The 13,834-nt window shown below is 46.7% G+C and overlaps 1 protein-coding gene across 1 annotated transcript in view; it reads left to right on the top strand.

Moving 5' to 3' along the window:
- Positions 1-13,834, top strand: part of LOC307133598 (craniofacial development protein 2-like) — a 1,416,430-nt gene that overhangs the window by 309,649 nt on the left and 1,092,947 nt on the right. The gene's annotated exons all lie outside the window — the stretch shown is intronic.

Consider the following 13,834-nt stretch of genomic DNA (forward strand, 5'->3'; position numbering starts at 1 on the left):
AAGCTGCGCGCTCACACAAGACAATACAGGAGTGTCAGGGCTCTGTCACAAACCAAGAGTAAACTAGACCGAAGTGACAGAACCCTGACAACCAGATCCTCCAGTTAACCTTCATGACAAAGGACATCTCAGGAACCGCACTCCAGTGGTTTACAGTTTTTCTCAATTGTTTACACACAAATACTGGTACTTGAGACACAATGACCACAACATGTAACTCATGCACCAACCCCCAGAACCAATTCTGCTAAACTACAAGCACAATTCCTGCTTTACACTCAAATTGCAGTTCTAAAACACACTTTTTTCAAAACACTACACACAATTCTCTGCATTTGGCACAGTTTTCATGCAGAAAATCTCTTGTTTTCACAAGGAACACACTGTCATTCAAATATGCACACTGACTCTTCACATGGGCAAACATCGGTCACGCAGTTTTACAATTAGCAAACAGAGCTTTAGCATCAAAGGGCAACAGGTGAGAAACCGAAGAGAGGATGCAGCATAGTTAAATCTGTTTTTTTTTTTTTTTTACTGTAACTGTACAGTAAATTCTTCTGTTGTTTTGTATGTAGACCACTGTATGTGCAACTTTGTGATGGTTGGGGTGTACACTGTGTACATTGTTTTTGTGGGAAAAATAAAATATATTTGTTACAGTGTATTTGTGTGTTCTGAGTATGAAACAATATTCTCAAATATTTTACAACACACTTATGTATGTACTGTCTGTTGTAAGTGTAACACTGAACCAAAAAAGACCTAAGTCATTATGATGAAAGGAGAAGAAGTGTTTTCCATTCATCATAGTGTTTTACATTGAGCACATCAGTGTTCAACTGGTTCTTATAAATGTCTATTCATATGATGGTTTGTGTGTGTCATTTGAAAACAAAATACAATTTTGAAAAGAAATAACATTGTTTTGAATGTAAAGTTGCATTTTGCAGGAGAATTGAGGGGTTTTGCCCATTGTGTGTGTGTTTTTGAATTTGTGTGTAGAGTTCTGAGAGTATGAGGCATGCTTTCAGAAAATGTGTGTAAACAATCGAGGAAAACTGTAAGTCTTACCTCTCATGTAGGTCCTTCAGGGTGACCAAGGTGCGAGGCATCTAAGTTGCAACATCTAGCTATTGGGGTGCCTCAGGGCTCAGTGCTGGGACCACCTCTCTTCTCCATCTACATGACATCACTAAGATCTGTCATTCAGAAACATGGCTTTTCCTATCACTGCAATACTGAAACGCAACTCTACCGCTCTACTCTACCTGCTGCTCGCATCTCACCCTGCCTGACAAACATATTTGCTCGATGAAAGATCATTTCCTGCAACTCAACTTTGCCAAGACTGAGCTACTTGTGGTTCCGGCCAACCCAACACTTCATCACTTTTTCCATTCAGCTAGGCTCATCAACCATAACTCCTTCCAGGACTGCCAGGAAGCTTGGAGTTGTGCTTGAAGATCAGTTAACTTCACAGACCACATCATGGTGAAGATTTGCTTCATAGAACATTAGGAAGATCAAGCTCTTCCTATCGGAGCATGCTACACAACCCCTTGTACTATACAGACTGGACTATTGTAATCCTCTCTTGGCAGGCCTTCCAGCATGTACTGTCAAAACTCTACAACTGATCCAGAGCCATTTTCAAGAAACGGCTAAAGACACTTTTTTGCCAACACTTGACCCATTAACACTAACAGTTTCTATTCTATTTCTATTCTATACATTTTTTATTTATTTGTTAAAAAAAATTGCTATGTGTACCATGATTTATTAGACTAACTGTAGTCGTGCATAGCCAGACCTTCGGACTGACGGCAGAAGGTTTGGACTCTTTCGCAGCTTTCATTGGTCGAGGACCGCCCAGAAGGACATTTGACTGACATGTAACGTAACCAATCACAGTTCGTTTTGTTCAACGACACGTTTAGGGGAGTGAAAATGTAAAGTCTATTTTCCCTGCAATAACAGACCGGCGTGCATCTATAAATTATTCATTCAAGAACAATGTGAAAATTTACTGCAACAATGGAGCCGCAAACTTCACATACTTTTAAAAACCCAGTGTTTAGTTGATCCTGGTATGCGCTCATTGTCACAGTTGTAAACACGACGGCGTTCTTCTTTAATGAGGGAGTTAGGCGTCAGGGCATTTGTTTCCAGCCGGACCTTTAAAGAACGCGACACACACGTCTCGTGGACATCCTGTAGAATTCAATCAATCAGATGACGACTTCGAAACTTCTCAAGTGTTTTTCAGAAAAGTGTCCCATATGCAACAGACGATCAGCCAACGGTCCGTGGGCGTGCCGTCTGAGGCTAAGACTAGACCAAAGCTGAGCTCAGACTAGAGGAGTTTTAGTGTGATTTATGCCTGATTTTCCCCTCCCAGAGAATCAGAGAAAAAAACCTTGTCGAGGACCTTGATCGGTTCCGATTTTCCGCGCAGGTTTGTATAACGTGTCCGTATGGACAGAGAGAAGAGCTGAGGAGAAATCGCCTTGGTTTTAAACATACCAGGTGAGTGTAGAAAGCTGCTAGCAAAGGTAAACATTTCCTGTTGGACATTACCATTACAAAAATGTTAAAATCTTGTAGTGTGTGCATGTTTGACATTTAGAGAAAAAAAATCTGTGAAGATTCTCCTTGTGTGAGAGATGCCACCAGATTTCATAATCGGTTAGGATTTAAAAACTCCTCTAGTCTGAGCCCAGCTTAAGTGTGAATTGTCACATTACTTACATATTGTTTCCTGTTGTTGGTTTAACTGCTTCTATTTCTCTTCTCATTTGTAAATCTCTTAGGATAAAAGCGTCTGCTAAGTGACTAAATGTAAAATAATAACAGAATGTAAATCATTCAGAATTGTAGGCTCACAGTCAAGGTTTCACAATGATTATGACAAACAAATTAATGACATGCCAGTGAAAATTTTGTAGATGCGGCCATCTGGTGGTGAGGCAATTGAGCTACAATCCACGCAAGAATAAAGGTTTAATTAGTGAGACATCTAAAACATACTGGTAGTGGTAGGTGGGTCGCCAGGAGTGGAGCTGAAAAACACTGAGTTAGACCCTTTTTATATTATTCTGCTAGAATCAAGTGAGTCAAGTTTTGCCTGACCCTGTTAACATCTATGGGTTATTATTATTATTATTATTATTATTATTAATTATTATTATTATTATTATTATTTTAATGCATTTTACATTTATTTTTAAGCAAGGTCATTTGTGTAAGCTTGTGGTTTCTCAGTTGCTTCATTTACAGTTTTTCTCAATTGTTTACACACATTTTCTGAAAGCATGCCTCATATTCTCAGAACTCTACACACAAATCCAAAAAAAACACACACAATGGGCAAAACCTCTCAATTCTCCTGCAAAATGCAACTTTACATTCAAAACAATGTTATTTCTTTTCAAAATGGAAATTTGTTTTCAAATGACACACACAAACCATCATATGAATAGGCATTTTTAAGAACCAGTTGAACACTGATGTGCTCAATGTAAAACACTATGATGAATGGAAAACACTTCTTCTCCTTTCATCATAATGACTTAGGTCTTTTTTGGTTCAGTGTTACACTTACAACAGACAGTACATACATAAGTGTGTTGTAAAATATTTGAGAATATTGTTTTCATACTCAGAACACACAAATACACGGTAACAAATATATTTTATTTTTCCCACAAAAACAATGCACATAGTGTACACCCCAACCATAATAAAGTTGCACATACAGTGGTCTACATACAAAACAACAGAAGAATTTACTCTACAGTTACAGTAAAAAAAAAAAAAAAAAAGATTTAACTATGCTGCATCCTCTCTACGGTTTCTCACCTGTTGCCCTTTGATGCTAAAGCTCTGTTTGCTAATTGTAAAACTGTGTGACCGATGTTTGCCCATGTGAAGAGTCAGTGTGCATATTTGAATGACAGTGTGTTCCTTGTGAAAACAAGAGATTTTCTGCATGAAAACTGTGCCAAATGCAGAGAATTGTGTGTAGTGTTTTAAAAAAAAGTGTGTTTTAGAACTGCAATTTGAGTGTAAAGCAGGAATTGTGCTTGTAGTTTAGCAGAATTGGTTCAGGGGGCTGGTGCATGAGTTACATGTTGTGGTCATTGTGTCTCAAGGACCAGTATTTGTGTGTAAACAATTGAGAAAAACTGTAAAGTCAAGTGTTATACATCCAGTGGTAAATGCTCTGTATGCATGTCTATGCATGTCTATCTTTGTCCAAGTGAGAACAATGACTAATGTTTGCAAATAATGCTTTCCAGGGTTCATTTATTCCAGGATTTACAGGATAGAAATAGCCAGCGCTTGTGGAAGTGTGTGTGTGTGTGTGTGTGTGTGTCCGCGTGTGCGTGTGATCCAAGTATTCCCTTCGTTATGGGGACATTTATGGTCCCCATTTGGAAAACAGCTTATAAATGAAATCAGTTTTTTGAAAATTTAAAAATGCTGAAAGTTCCCTTTCAGTCGGTCACGTTCGACGTACGTCGGAACTGACCGACGAATTGGGATCTGTCTTCAGAGACCAGTCTACTTCGAGTGTATTAGAAACGAGCCAATTGTATTGGCATGCGGTCCACGCACCGCCCCGCTCCGCCCCGCACCGCCCCGCACCGCCCCGCACCGCCCCGCACCGCACCGCCCCGCACCGCCCCGCACCGCACCGCCCCGCACCGCCCCGCACCGCCCCGCACCGCCCCGCACCGCCCCGCACCGCCCCGCACCGCCCCGCACCGCCCCGCACCGCCCCGCCCCGCACCGCCCCGCACCGCCCCGCACCGCCCCGCACCGCCCCGCACCGCCCCGCACCGCCCCGCACCGCGGGTATAAATACGGAAGTGGAGTACCGCATATTGCTTTTAACTTCGGAGCCGAACGGTTTGCTGTATCAAGCTGTTTCTGCGAAGAGTGTTTAAACGAGTCTCGAGGAGGATCGCTCTCTTACCTGGGTGCTGGTGTGACGGCGCGAGTCAGCGAGCGGCCGCTGCAACATACACTTGTTCCTGTGTTGGTTGGCTGGGCGTTTCCGTTCTTGAGTGCTCACAAGCAGGCTTGCAATCGGACTGCTGTGAGCCGCGGTCATCTTCCTGAGTGCTTCAGCACTTCTAAAAGAGCATTTCCTTCTAAAAAGAGCAACACTTTTTCAAGATGTCATTCAAAACCGTGTGTTTCTGGATGCGGTTGTTTCCTGTCCTCTTTTGACGGCCACGATCTCTCTCGCATATATATGAGATTGCGTTCGTGGGTGATCCGTGTTCTCCCAGGAGAACGTGGTCACGTCGGCGCGTTTTTCGGGCTTGAGCATTCAGCACGCCGTGTGCCGTCTGGCACTCGGTCCTCTGGTGCGCGGTCGAGACTGTGATACCTCAAACGGGGTTGAGTCCCATTGCTTATTCCCCGATCTAGTTCCTTTTCTGGTGCACCGGAAAAGGTCTACTTTGGCTAATAAGTCTTGGTGGCCTGAGGATTATAGTGGGGCTTCCCCGCCGGGTACATTCCCTGTGGGCCCCCACTCCTCTATCGCATCACAAGCATGCTGAGACTTTGTTCGTGGGTGGTTAATGTTCCCTTATGAGAACATGACCACGTCGGCGCGTTGTTCACCGTGCCTCTTTCTTGGAGGCTTGAGTGTTCAGCGCGCCGTGTGCCGTCAAGTCGGACGGCCACGCTCATTGTCCCACATGCCTGCTGGTAGCTTACGGATGGGATTGCTGGTCCTTTTTTGAAAAAAGGGGGGACCTAGCGTTTCATTTGGGGCTCTGGCGGAGGACAGATGTCAATTGCTGCATCGGAGAGAGGGCTGTTATGCGCTGGAAATGATAATGCTGAGTTTCCCACTATAATAGTGTGCTCATGCTGAATCAGATTCAGAGTTGACAGCCATGCTTTCTGGGGTGGCTGCCCGGATGTGCATTGGAAAAACTTATCAGTGTGGAACTATTTGGTGCCAAAATATGGAACGCCAAGAGGGCCATAATGTTTAAGTTTTTTCCCTCTCTAACTGCCCTCTGTCCTGCATGCACGAGGGTAGTCCCGACCCAGGGGTTATGCAGGAACTGCGTGTTGTGATGGACCTCGCCCTCCGGGTGACGGAAGTCACTGCACGCTCCCTGGGTCAGGCGATGTCCACACTAGTGGTCCAGAAAGCTGGGGCTAACCTGGCAGATATGCGTGAGCCCGACAAAGTTCGGTTCCTCAACGCCCCTGTCTGTCAGGCTAGCCTCTTCGGCGACGTCATCGAGAACTGCGCCCAGCGGTTCTTGGTGGCCCAGAAGCAGATGGAGGTAAAAAAAAAAAAAAAAAAACTTCCTGCCATGACGACCAGCTGCTGCCTCCACCCAGTCGTCGTCCGCAGCACCTCCATCTGCTTGTCGCCGAGGGTGTCTCCCTGCGTCCGCCTCCGCCCCTGCTAAGCCAAGCAGCAGCCTCCACCCAGGCAGCAGGTGGCCGGGCGCAAGGGAGGCGCCCAACCCGTCCAGGGTCCCGCAAAGTCCGCTGGCAAGCACAAGGGCAAGCGGCCCTGAAACGGGCAGCCCAGCAAGAGGGGAACTGCTCAGGGAGTCGGTGTCCGCACCCCTCCCTCCCCCGGAGGAGGACCGGGGGGAGAATATATTTTTCGTTTCGGTCCTGCCGCTGGCTCTCCGGAGTCCAGCGGTACCCACATTCTCAGAGCAGTTTCCTTTGTCCCTGGGCCCAGAGAGGCTCAAGCCGGCTGTGTGCGACGCCCCCGGGCCTTGCCACTCCTGGCTTTCCCTCTCTTCTTCGCCAGGGGGCGGTGTGAGGCTAGAGGACGCCCCCGGGCCTTCTCTCCCACACACTGCCCCACCCTGGAACGATCAGACACCACTCCGGGTCGCCTCCGGGCCGTCCGGGTTGGGTCTGAACGTTCCACCTCGCTGCCCCACCCCGGGTACGTCTATAGTGCCGTTGATCCCGCTTGCACGGCTTCTGGGGGCCTGGCTAGAGCCCCCAGACCGTCTCGCTGGCTCATCCGTACTATCAGACTCGGCTACGCGACTCAGTTCGCGTACCGGCCTCCCAAGTACAGGGGCATCCTCTTCACCTCCGTGCGGAGCAGCGATGCCCATGTCTTGCGGTCAGAGATCGATGTCCTACTGGCGAAGGACGCGGTCGAGCCGGTTCCTCCAGCCGATATGAAGTCAGGGTTCTACAGCCCCTACTTCACTGTACCCAAGAAAGGCGGTGGGTTACGGCCAATCTTGGACCTGCGTGTTCTGAATCGGACCCTGCACAAGCTTCCGTTCAGAATGCTAACGCAGAAACGCATTTTCGAATGCATCCGTCCCCAAGATTGGTTTGCAGCGATCGACCTGAAGGACGCGTACTTTCATGTCTCTATCCTTCCTCGACACAGACCGTTCCTGCGCTTTGCGTTCGAGGGGAAGGCATATCAGTACAAAGTCTTGCCCTTCGGGCTGTCCCTGTCGCCCCGCGTCTTCAAGAAAGTCGCGGAGGCAGCCATTGTTCCACTCCGAGAACGCGGCGTTCGCATCCTCAACTATCTCGACGACTGGCTAATACTTGCCCAGTCTCGAGAGCAGTTGTGCGAACACAGGGACCTGGTGCTTCGTCACCTCAGTCTGTTGGGCCTTCGGGTCAACCGAGAGAAGAGCAAACTCTGTCCCACGCAGAGGATCTCTATAATCTCGGGCATGGAGCTGGGTTCGGTCAATCGGACTGTGCGCCTCACAGAGGAACGAGTCCAGTCAGTGTTGAACTGCTTGAATACATTCAAGAGCAGGACGGCGGTCCCACTGAAATTCTTTCAGAGGCTCCTGGGGCATATGGCATCTGCAGCCGCGGTAACGCCGCTCGGGTTGCTTCATATGAGACCGCTTCAGCGCTGGCTACACGACCGAGTCCCGAGGTGGGCATGGCAGAGCGGCCAGTATCGGGTCCCAGTTACCCCGTACTGTCGCCAAACCTTCAACCCTTGGTCCGACCCCTCGTCCTTACGGGCCGGAGTGCCCTTAAGACAGGTGTCCAGGCATGTTGTGGTATTCACAGATGCCTCAGCCACGGGTTGGGGGGCCAGGTACAACGGGCAGGCAGTCTCGGGTCTGTGGACGGGGCCCCAGCTGCATTGGCATATCAGTTGCCTGGAGTTAATGGCAGTACGTCTTGTGCTAAGTCGCTTCAAGAAGCTGCTTCAGCACAAACACGTACTGGTCCGCACGGACAGCACTGCGGCCGTTGCGTACATCAACCGTCAGGGTGGTCTGCGCTCCCGTCGCATGCTCCAACTCGCCCGCCACCTCCTCCTGTGGAGTCAGAAGCATCTGAGGTCGCTTCGTGCCATTCATATCCCTGGTGCGCTGAACCAGACAGCCGACAAGCTCTCTCGTCAGTGTCTACTTCCGGGAGAGTGGCGACTCCACCCCCGGAGCGTCCAGCTGATATGGGACATTTTCGGAGCCGCACAGGTAGACCTGTTTGCCACTCCGGACTCGTCCCATTGCCAGTGGTACTATTCCCTGAACGGGGGTACCCTCGGCAGATGCACTGGTGCACAGTTGGCCCTGGGACCTACGCAAATATGCGTTTCCCACAGTGAGCCTTCTAGCACAGACTGTGCAAGGTCAGGGAGTTGGAGCAGGTCTTGCTAGTTGCGCCCTACTGGCCCAACGGGACCTGGCCGATTCCCCTGAGGAAGGACCTTCTTTCTCAGGGAGGGGGCACTCTATGGCATCCGCGTCCAGACCTCTGGAAACTCCATGTCTGGTCCCTGGATGGGACGTGGAGGTTCTAGGTGGCCTGCCACAGGCAGTGGTACACACCATCACTTCAGCTAGAGCCCCCTCTACGAGGTGCCTCTATGCTCTGAAGTGGAACCTGTTCGTTGAGTGGTGTTCTTCTCGCGAAGACCCCCGAAAGTGTTCGATTAATGTTGTGCTTTCTTTCCTACAAGATGGGTTGGAGCGAAGGCTGTCTCCCTCCACCCTGAAAGTGTACGTCACAGCAATAGCGGCGTATCACGATGTAGTTGAAGGTAAATCCTTAGGGAAGCACGACTTAATCGTCAGGTTCCTCAGAGGTGCGAGGAGACTAAATCCTCCTCGTTCTATCTCGCTACCCTCTTGGGACTTAGCCCTGGTGCTCAGAGCACTTCAGGGCCCTCCTTTTGAGCCTTTGCAGTCCGTTGAGTTAAAAATCCTGTCTATGAAGACGGTACTCCTGACTGCATTGGCCTCAATCAAGAGGGTGGGGGACCTCCATGCGCTTTCGGTCAACGAATCGTGCCTAGAATTACGTGCCCAAGGTTCCTACCTCTCCCTTTCGGGGCCAGGTGGTGAACCTGCAAGCTCTGCCCTCGGAGGAGGCAGACCCAGCCCTGGCTTTATGTCCTGTCCACGCTCTTCGCGCTTACGTTGACCGGACACAAAGCTTTAGGACCTCAGAGCAGCTCTTCGTCTGTTACGGAGGCCAGCAGAAGGGAAAGGCTGTCTCCAAGCAGAGGTTAGCCCACTGGATAGTGGATGCTATCGTCTTAGCGTACCAATCGCAAGACGTGCCTTGCCCGTTCAGGTTGCGAGCGCACTCCACAAGGAGTGTTGCCTCCTCCTGGGCACTGGCTCAAGGCGCCTCGCTGACAGACATCTGTAGAGCTGCGGGCTGGGCGACACCTAACACGTTCGCTAGATTCTATAGCCTCCGTGTGGAGCCGGTTTCTTCCCGTGTACTTGCCTCCAACGGCCGGTAGACGTGAAGTGCCCGTTCCTGTTTCGGCTTGCTACGCCACTCCCGCCTATGGCCGGATTCGTGCGTTTATCTTCTCCAGTTGTGTTCCCCAGAAATGGTGAACCCTGTCGAGCTCCTCCGTCACCCCTTCAGTGTCAGACGTTGCGGCCGTCTGATGCCAGGCCTGCACCCGTATGTTTGTGGAACGTGTGTGTAGGCTGGGTTCCATATGTGTTGGTCCCCTCATGGCGACCCCATATGTGTATTTCCACGGTACCTGCTACCCTACTCGGCTAGCCCCGTGTCTTTCCCTTGACAGAGCCCCGCTCTGTCGTCTCTGGGTGTTTTCTTTCCCCCCTGGGACCAGGTTGGATCCACCCCAGAGACTTCCATATGTTGCACTACCCTGATAGGTTAGTCCTTATGAGTATTCCACCTCTCCTCCCTTGGAGGACGTGGCCCCGCAGCGTACCATCTCCCTGAGACTGGCACGCTTCCCAGCGTTATCCAGTACTCACGCTGAGTGGGTCTTGCATGAACAGCAGTGACTGACCTTCCCTGCCCGGAGCCCTGACTCCCACTCCAACATAGGAGTGGTCCAGTGAGCTCAGGCAGGGCGCTGGAAGGGCCAGCATCCCTGGCGTGTTGGTAGGGATCCCAATTCGTCGGTCAGTTCCGACGTACATCGAACGTGACCGACTGAAAGGGAACGTCTCGGTTACGTATGTAACCCTCGTTCCCTGAAGGAGGGAACGGAGACGTACGTCCCATCGCCAGGTGCTGTGCTTCCGCTGAAGGGCCGAGTCACTTATTCGGCTCCTCAGTTGGAAAAGCAATATGCGGTACTCCACTTCCGTATTTATACCCGCGGTGCGGGGCGGTGCGTGGACCGCATTCCAATACAATTGGCTCGTTTCTAATACACTCGAAGTAGACTGGTCTCTGAAGACAGATCCCAATTTGTCGGTCAGTTCCGACGTACGTCTCCGTTCCCTCCTTCAGGGAACGAGGGTTACATACGTAACCGAGACGTTTTCTGTTATGAGGTAGGGTTAGGGTTAGGGGATAGAATATACAGTTTGTACAGTATAAAAATCTCCTCATAAAACATGGCAACCCAAAGTGTGTGTCTATGTGTGTGTCTGTGTGTGCACATCCATGCTGAAAATCTGACCCTTTTTGCTCGTTGTTAGCTTTCAGTTCTCCATGTTTCTCAGCTGTGGTTCCATGTTCTCAGATGATGTTTAAGAAGTGTGATACTGCTTTAAAAAAACAACAACATGGAACTTTCCACGAATATGATAGCATATAAATGCACAAATTACATATTCTTTAGAAAGAGATTTTTTTGTGTGATATTTTAGATAACTTTTTTAACATAAAATTATGGTAGCATGAAAAGTACCTTGTTTTAATCTTTGTTGACTGGATTCCTCAAACTCAGCTGTTCTGTCAAACGTTTTACTTTCAATTTATGATAAAATAGGTTTATCAATAACTACAAACTAGCCTCTATACTGAGTTACAGGCTTACTGCAACCATACCATTCTCCTGCTTTTTTATTTTTTTATTTGATTAGATATTTAACTATAGCATTCCAGTAATATACATTATTTTTCATTATTTCTTATTTTGTTCAATGTTTATCACTTGTATATTTGTTTGTAGGATGTTTTTTTAAGAAACAAGTGCAAAAACAGAATTGACCACACAAAACCCTTAGAAAATTCACTCCCTCTTCAGACTTTCCTCAAAGGCCACATTCAATGTGCATTAAAACCGATCATGAATAAACTGGCACTAATTAATACTTTCCTAGGTCCTTTTTATTCTCGGTGACATGTTTCTGTATTTACAAACTTTTTTCATCAACTCATTACAGCTCAGGTTCAAAGATTATACATAATTTTTGAAGATATGCCGTTATTAAAAATCTGCAGTTCTAAAACTGTAATTAAAGAATTCAAATCAGGAAGGACAAAAGGGAAATATGCAAGGGACATAAAATAGAGAGAGAAAAAAAAGAAAAAAAAACATAAACAGAAGTTATTTCTTCCTCTTTGTATTGGTCAGGAGGCTTTGACTTTCTGTCAGGGGATTTCTGACTGTTGTATTTCAGTCTCTTTATAACCCAGCATAAACCAGTATGAATTCCATGCTGATCCAAGCTTGTTTATGCAGGTTAGTGCTGGTTTAGTGCTGGTTAGTTTATAGTGCTGGTTTAGCTGGAGGACCAGCATGGTCATGTTGTTCCGAGGTTATTTTCGTAAACGAAAACTGAAACTAAGACTACAACTATTGGTCAAAAAACATTTTCGTAAACTGAAATAAAATTTTAAAATCATAGATGAAAAGCTAAAACTAAACGAAACTAACAACAGTTAGGCTACTGAAAAACGAACTGAAATAAAATAACTTTTATATTAAATATAAAAATAAATAATCGTTTTTGTATTTAATAAGCTCTTTACTTTGGCAGAAAATCTAACCTGTGGCTGTTTAGGGAAATGTCTGTGGTTGCGTCCAAAAACCTAGGCAGCTGACTTGTTGGCTCGCTGCCTTATCAGACAATGGCTTGTAAGGTCGCTTTTATGCATGAAGGCACCTCACGAAACTAATTTCGGACAGACTTCTTAGGCAGTGTAACCGTTTAATGATCTACAGCAAAATAGAGTGAGCTTTGGTGAGAATTAAACAAATATTTATTTACTACATTAGTAATTTCTCGCTAGAAATTCAATCAGTGGAAAATGTTGGTAAGAACTTACATTTACACACAAACTGACCAGCAATTTTCCCACACTCAAAAAAATAACTCTTTGAATGAACATAAAAAAATCATGAAAAGTATTTTCACATGATTAACTTGCTTTATTTCAGCATTATGCAATTCTGTTATTCCAATTTAATGTACTTACGTTGGGTCAACTTAATGTTTTTACTATGGTTAGGCACAGCTTAATTTAATAGTGTCAGCCCAACTAATTTGCAATGTTTTGGACCAACTAAATTATTTAAGTTAGTCTAACAAAAGTGCTTAATGCTGAAAGAAAGCCATTTAATCTAATTACATTAATTCAAAGAATAGTACATTTACAAAACCTTTTACAAGATTTTATTGTCTAGCCAGAAGATGGTTTTGTTATGCATCCTTTCCTGTCATTCAGACCTGCAACACATTTCAAAAAATGTTGGGGACAGGAGCAATTTAGGGCTAGTAATGAGGTAAAATGGTTAAATAATGATGTGATTTGAAACAGGTGATGTCAACAGGTGATTGTAATTATGATTTGGTACAAAAGCAGCATCCAAGAAAGGTCTAATCCTTTAGGAGCAAAGATGGGCAGAGGATCGCCAGTTTGCCAACAAATACGTGAGAAAATTATTGAAATGTTTAAAAACAATGTTCCTCAAAGAAAGATAGGAAGAGATTTGGAAATTTCACATTCAACAGTGCATAACATAATTAAAAGATTCAAGGAATCTGGAGGAATTTCAGTGCGTAAAGGACAAGGGTGCAAGCCTAAGCTGAACAACCGTGATCTCCGATCCCTCAGGCGGCACTGCATCAAGAATCGTCATTCATCTATAAGCGATATCACCACATGGGCTCCGGACTACTTTGGCAAACCTTTGTCAAGTACCACAATACGTAGTTACATCCACAAATGCCAGTTAAAACTGTACTGTGCCGAAAGGAAGCCCTATGTTAACAGTGTCCAGAAGCGCCGTCGAATTCTCTGGGCTCGGAGGCATCTAGGATGGACCATCACACAGTGGAAACGTGTACTGTGGTCAGATGAATCAGTATTTGAGGTATTTTTTGGGAGTAATGGACGCCGTGTGCTCCGGACCAAAGAAGAAAAGGATCATCCAGACTGTTACCAGCAACATGTCCAAAAGCCAGGGTCTGTCATGGTATGGGGTTGCGTCAGTGCCCTTGGCAAAGGTAACTTGCACTTCTGTGAAGGTACCATTAATGCTGAAAATAACATAGAGATTTTGGAGCATAATATGCTGCCTTCAAGAAGACATCTTTTCCAGGGACGTCCATGCATATTTCAACAAGACAATGCAAACCCACATTCTGCACACATT

The sequence above is a fragment of the Gobio gobio genome (assembly GCF_949357685.1).
Source record: "Gobio gobio genome assembly, chromosome: 11".
Classification (NCBI taxonomy): Eukaryota; Metazoa; Chordata; class Actinopteri; order Cypriniformes; family Gobionidae; genus Gobio; species Gobio gobio.